At 42.0% G+C, this 7,275-nt stretch overlaps 1 pseudogene; it reads right to left on the reverse strand.

The window, feature by feature from the left end:
• Nucleotides 1-129: 129 nt before the first annotated feature.
• LOC112306875 (ATP synthase subunit alpha, mitochondrial-like) lies at nt 130-7,041 on the reverse strand (annotated as a pseudogene).
• Between the last annotated feature and the right edge of the window lie 234 nt (nt 7,042-7,275).

Raw genomic sequence — 7,275 nt, forward strand, 5'->3', positions numbered from 1 at the left:
CATCATACGAAAATACTGTCCTTCCTTCAGTAACTCACATGCACAGCACAACTGAAGAGTTGTTAACTGGCAAGATGAAAGTAGAAACCAAATTGGGCAGAAGCAACAAACCTCAGGATAAGGAGCCAATTACTGGTTCATGGTACCTGCCACCTGCTTCATGGCCTTGGTTTGGGCAGCAGATCTGACACAGAACAGAGACCAATCCATATTAGTGGTAGGGCAGATACCTTTGTAGAACAATTCTGTTTCCAAAATTATTTGTCTATCAGTGATGGAAATGACATTTGTTGGAATGTAAGCAGATGCACCACCAGCTTGTGTTTCTAGGACTGGTAAGGCAGTTGAAAAGCCACCATTAAAAGTAACATTCATTTTGGCTATTCTCTCCAGCAGATGAGAGTGGGGGTAACACACCTCACAAGGATGGGCTTCATGTCACAGAAGGTTCTGGGGAGAGGCAGAGACAACTGATGAGAAGCCTGTTTGGATAACTTGTCAAAGAAGAACAAGACAGGTTTACCATCATTCCTAAAATATTCTCCCATGGAACAGCCAGAGTGAGGAATCAGGTATTGCCATGGGGCAGCTGCTAAAATCACAGTGGTGTACCTCATGGCATCTGCATCTGAAAGTCTCTTCACCAACTGGGCAACAGTGGATCTCTTCTGACAAATAGCAATGTAGCTGTGGTATAGCTTCCTCTTTTTACCAGATCTGCCATTGAAACATTTCTGGTTAATGATTATGCCAATCATTGACATTTTGCCAGTCTGTTGGCCACCAATAATCAGCTCATGCTGACCACAAACAGCACCCAAGCTACCCACAGCTTAATGCCAGTCTGCATTGGTTCCTGCACAGAGATTGGAAGAATGATCCCAGGGGCTTTCAGGTCAACTTGTCTATCGGTCTGCAACCACCTGGACCATTTCCATACCTGACGTTATTACCAAGGGCCTCTGCTACACAACCCAATAGCTTCTCGCCAACTAGAAGGTCCACAGTGGCTCCTGCCCTCTTCACAATATCTTCGTCCTTAATTTATCATTTCCAAACACAACAACAATATTGTCATGGTCCAAGTTCAGAGACATATCCTTTAAGCCTGGGGAAAACTACCATTTCTTCTGCTTGCACAATTCTCAACCCTTGTACTTGAGAAATACCATCACCAATACTTGAGACACAACCAGACTCCTCAAGGTCAGCAGAGGGCTTAGCTCCAAGAATAAGCTCTTCAAGAACAGAGAATACATCGGTAGTGCCAGTCTCTAAAGGCAAGTGGTGGAGGCATGGAAGTTTCTCGTGGCAATGGAATGATCGCAGATCATTTTTGGACACTAGCCCAGCCTGGCAAAGAAAAGTGCAGGCCACAGTCCAAGGCCATGTGCATGAACAGCATCTTTGCATTCTCCTTTGATGGTTCTTCTGCAGCCCCTGGACTGACTTCCCAAGAACATATTAACAGAAGAAATTACACTACTATTTTGAGACAGTATATTAGTGTTATGAGATAATTACATTAGTATCAGACATAACATGCTTTTAAGAAAAAATGTATTTTTAAGAAATATATTTTGGAAAAAAAAAGAAATATACTTTTGAACTCTGGCTTGTGTGGCTCAGTGGATTGAGCGCCAGCCTGCAAACCAAGGGGTTGCTGGTTGGATTCCAAATCAGGCCACATGCCTGGGTTGCAAGCTGGGTTCCCAGTGTGGGGTGTGTGAAATGCAACCACACATTGATGTTTCTCTCCCTCTCTTTCTCCTTCCCTTCTCCTCTCTCTATAAATAAATTTAAAACATTTTTAAAAAAGCAAGCGCCTTCAAAAAAAGATTAACAATAAAACTAATAATAAAATAGGACAACTATAACAATGTACTGTAATAAAAATTACATAAATGTGATCTGTCTCTTAAAATAGCTTATTAACTGTGCTCACCTTTTCACTTAACCAAAGCACTTTTCAGCTTCTCTGTGGCACATCCAAATTGCCAGCATCACTACTCTCATGCTTTGGGGTCACTGCCAAGTAAAATAAGAGTGACTTGAACACAAGCACTGTGATACCATGACAGTCAATCTGATAACATAGATGACCACTAAGTGACTAAGGGATGGGGAGGGAATACGGCACAGATTCCCTAGGCAAAGGGATGGTTCACATCCCTAAAGAGATGGAGGAAACAGTGAGAGATTTCATCACACTCAGAACAGCATGCAACTTAAAGCTTAAGAATTATTAAATTGCTTATTTCTGAAATTTTCCATTTAATATTTAAGGACCAAAGTTGACTGTGGGTAACAAACTATGGAAAGCGAAACCATAATTGGGGGGTACTACTGTATGTGGTATAAGTAGGTCAGGCAACGCCTGACAATAGGAAATAATAGGATTGCCTCACAGTTTTGACCAGCTCTGGGCTCGGCTTCATCTGTTCAGAATTCCAACAGGACATTCATTCTAAGCTGGCGAAGGGCCTGGCTGTGAGTAGATGAGGACACTTTCTGTCTGGCGCACACTCCTGCCTTATCACCAGCAAGAAACACTAGTTAGTTTGGTTTTGCAGAGGCAAAGGATAATACTTTCCATTTGGCCTTCTGGTGTGTGAAGAAACCAATTGTCCCCAATTGGGCTTCAGTGTATGTGAGTGTAAAGTCCATGAGGAACTAAGTAGTGGAAGGTATAGCTTCACTCTTCCTGCATAAAAGCAAGAACCAAGCTCATTATTTCACTGGTAAAATCACCCAAATCCTAATCAACAATGAGAAAAATTCCCCCTCTTTAGAATTGGCCTTGACTTCCTTTTTAGCCTTGAAAAACCTAATCTTTCTAGAAACAGAAGGCGGAACAGCCACTTCTGCAGTTTCTCAGCCCCTCAGCTGAGGTTGTGGGTCAGAAAAGCCACTTGTTCTAATCAGAGAAAGAGCTATCTTCTTTCTGGTGGTAACCATGGTTATTTAGCACTGTATTTAAACCCAATATTGTTTTTAACAAATGATATTTTGGAAAGAAGATAAAAAGAATTAAATCATGTAGAGAGGCAGAAAGTGAATTTTACTTAGAAGTGTCACGATTCACTTCCTTTGGGAGTGTTTAGATCCAAGTGTCACTTATTTTCACAGGCAGAAAATGACAGACACCTGTCTGAGGAGAAAAAAGAACTGCGTTAATGTAGCAAATACCCCGCCCCCACCACCAACCACTGCCTGCTTTTGTCGTCTCCCCTAAGTGTGCCTTTGCCTGGAAGGTAAGAGAGGGGCATTTGTGGCTAAAAGTTCTTATAGTTCGCAATAAGCCGTTTATATTCTTTACAGTTTTAAACAGATCATGTTTTGGCACATACCAAAGAAATAGCTGCCCCTTTATTATATAAGCGAGTAAGAGTGGGCAATGCTCAAAACGAGGATTTCCGTGTCATTTTTTTACCTCACTTCTCCACGGAGAAGTCAATTCCAGTCTGAGGACCAGTGCATGAGGCCTGTGCCGTGGGCAGAAGCCATCCCAGAGTAAAAAAGTGGGTCCAAAGCTTCTGCAATTTAAAACGCTCCCAAATCAACAGTCAAGCTTTAGAGAAATGGCTGGAGGTTTTTAAGGTTTTCCCAGTTAGTATTTTAGAAAACCCAGAGAAACAATCTTAAGTCAGACATGATCAAGTCACTATTAAGACAATCTCAGACTTCTTTAAAACATCATCAAATGATCCATTTGTAAAACCTAGAGATTACAACAGCAAGTGGACCAAGAGTGTGTGTGTGTGTGGTCCTGCATCCCATTTTGTCTAGCCTCTAGGAAATAGAAAGTGATAGAAATGTTTTGGTCCCTGAAAGTCCCTAACCTAAACCTTGCAAATAAAATCTTAGCTCTAGATCTTATGGTGAAAGAGAACTGCCGTAGCTGAATTGGTAGTGCCTCAAATCCCACAGTGAGTACAAAAAAATGGCCTTGAGGATAGACTGAAAAGATTCTGTTCCCCCTAAAGAATACACTCTCAGTTGGTCCCTAACTTCCCTTTCTTCCAAGATTGAATGTGAGAGACACTATTGTGGCAGGTTTGTTATAAGCTCCCAAATACCACAGCCTGGTGCTTCCAACTCCCCAGGAAATGGTTCATCTCCAATCACCCCCAAACCCAGCCTTCCTGGGCCATCAGCAGGAGTGAGTGGGCTACCACCTGGGAGCCAAATGCATACCGTGTGATGTCTTTGCTGACTGTACGCACACTGCTGACCCAGGCCTTTGAGGAAAGAGTGAGGAGTGGAGAGAGAAGCATCTCTCTTGGATCAAAGGAGTTGCTAGGTCCCAGGGACAAGAGGATGGGAGGAAAAAGGAATGCTTGAATTTACTGAAGCCAAGATCAGCGGAACAACTGGTATGGCATGGCGGCCAAGAGCACAGACTCTGGAAACAGACCTTTCTTACCTGGCACAGGTCCCCTTTCTGTGCCCTGCTTCAGCCATTACTCAAGGCTTTCAGACTTCCCAGTCCAAATTTGAAGAAAAGAGTAAAGGGAATTTTCCCCCTCTATTTCAAACTAATGAAAATGAAAAACAAACAAGCAAACAATAAAAAAAAATACATTTATGTCAAAATTAAACATAACCTAACGTTAGGTATAAATTCCCCAACACTTGTAGTTCAAAATACTTCTTTTCCTGATATTGTATCTACCATATCACCTCCCACCCACCTAAAAAGACCCCTCAGAACCATGTTGTGTTTCTTTGCCTGAAAAGTTGGTAGAGATTTTTTTAAAGTGTGAGTGAGTGGATGAATTAAGCCCCCGAGAAAGTTCAATGAAAAATAATGGTTTATTCAAATGAACGACGATGCTGCTGAACAACACTTAACAGCAATGCAAAGAGAAGGACAAATCCCATATGATCTCACTTATATGTGGAATCTAATGAACAAAATAAACTGACGAACAAAATAGAACCAGAGGCCTGGATACAGGGAACAGACTGACAAAAAAATAAAAATAAATAAAAGCAATGTGAAGTTACACTTGAACTGCTGGCCTCACTGGAGGACTGAAACTCATTCTGAAAAACGTGTTTGAAAAATCCTGGCATTGGTAAATTGTACAAAGCACTAATTCAAAAAATCTTTGGCTTAACTTCCTTACTTAAATACACACTAATATTACTGATTCATTTTAAGCCAAAGCTATAAATTGACAACCTGGATCTGATTAAGCACACGTCAGACCACCGACCGTTCCCCTCCCAGCTCCCCTCCCAGCTCACTAACAGTTATAGATGACCCACGGCACATTCTACTCTGTCTTTTCGCTGCTCTGCAAAACGCTTCTGGCCTGCTGCTCGTGACAGAGAACAAAGTCCGGGGATCATCACCTGTTGCGTATTTCGTCTGTCCTGAATGTGAGCGTGGGAACCGTGAAGATATCTGGGAATGAGAATTACAAATGGAGAAATACCAAGTTTGAAGCTGCTGATGCAAACACGTTTGGTATGCCCTAGGAAGAAAAGGTCAACATGGCTGAAGAGTATTAGGAAGGATGAAATTGGTATAAGGGTACAAGGCAACAGGAGCAAATTAGGGCTTTGTGGCCACAGTGAGAATGCTGTATTTCCACTGGAAATGAGAAAGTAATGGAGAGGGTCAGCAAGGGAAATGAGATTCACATTTATACGCTAAAATGTCAGCAGCAGTTATCTCTGGGTAGAAAAATTTTGGAGTTTTCCCCCTGCGTTTTGTTTTTCTGTATTTATTCTTATTTTCATATTCTCTAGCTCTCTCAAAAGATGGATATCCTGATTAACTAAGATTAACTGAGATATAAATACTAAGGCATGACTTACAAAAACTCAACAATAAATTTCAACTTGAGGATACAAAACCTAGGAAACCACCTTTAATCACAATCCTCAGACTTGACCCCATCAATCCCTGGTCTCAGTCTGTCCTATCCTGAAGCAGGCAACCTAACTCGGTCACTGGCAAGCAGTGTCCACAGCATTGTGGCTGAGACAAGACAAATTCACAAGGACCCCTTGGAGAAAAAGGGACTGCTTGGCCACTCTCTCAAGAGGAGAGCACCCCTACCCTTGCCTTGACAGGCTTTTATTGGCTTAATTTGCATAGGAATACAGAGCGTATATGGAAAGCTCATCAATCATTATCAGGCAGTAATGATCAAATAGATAACATTCAAAGAACTCTGAGGGCTTATTTTGAGTCAGGGTCAGATAGCTAAAGGACCAGAAAACTTTACGGAAACAAACTCGTTTCATGCTTGGATCCTTATCATTTAAATTGAGGGTATTAGCAAAGCAGGTTTCACAGGATTTTATGCAGTCTTTCTCAGCCCTCATGGCCCCGGGGAACCACTCTGTCCAGCACGGGGCCACACCCACTCCAGCATCATTTCAGGCTGCTGGGGGGCGGGGGGGGGGGGGGGGGGGGGGGGGGGTAAGGCAGCCAAGAGATTAGGAGACTTCTTGCAGATAGAATGACTCAGGCCATGTCAAAGCTGAGGGGAGAGGGTCCATCACCCCCTTTCTCCATAGCCCCCCAAGTCCTTCCCTGAGGGCTCCTTGGTGACTGTACCTGTCTTAGGTCATCCCTCCCTTGAGGAATCTTACCTGGCATTGGCTAACCGGTCATGCACTGGGGGCAAGGCAGGGTAAGGTGAAAGGCGGCAGAGGCGGTGCCCCTACCAGGAAGATAAGCGTTGTCTCCTTGGTGGCTTAGGGTCTCAAGGTCTCTGACTCAGCCTTAGCCATGGGGGGTTACAGTCTCTGAAACCAGGTAGGGTGGTTCCCAACAACAACCCCCCATTTATCTCATTTGAAAAAGTTATCTGGAGTTGATGGAACAAACCCCCAAATTTTCTAAGATTCTTTTTAATCATTAACCATTTATTAAATGCATAACCACTATAAAGAAAAAAACTTGTAACACTTTGTAAGTACAAATAATATATTTTATTTCATCCCTGAAAACAATAACAAAAAACAAAAATGTCCACATCTAATAAGACTCAACAATTATTCCAAACCTTACCTGGCCATGGTACGTAATTAATTTCTTCACATAAAGGTAGAATACAGAAAAAAATTAGAAAGCTACCATTCATGATATAATATTTTCTCATACTTATTTTAATAAGACGTTATAATTATTGCTACTATGTGTGGTAGCATATTATAATAATGAACAATATCCAAAACAAAATTCAATACAGTCTATATCTAGAAGCTAGCTGCACTTAAGCAGTTATTATAGAGAATAAATACTATGAAATA

Source organism: Desmodus rotundus, chromosome 6, assembly GCF_022682495.2.
Source record: "Desmodus rotundus isolate HL8 chromosome 6, HLdesRot8A.1, whole genome shotgun sequence".
Taxonomy (NCBI): Eukaryota; Metazoa; Chordata; class Mammalia; order Chiroptera; family Phyllostomidae; genus Desmodus; species Desmodus rotundus.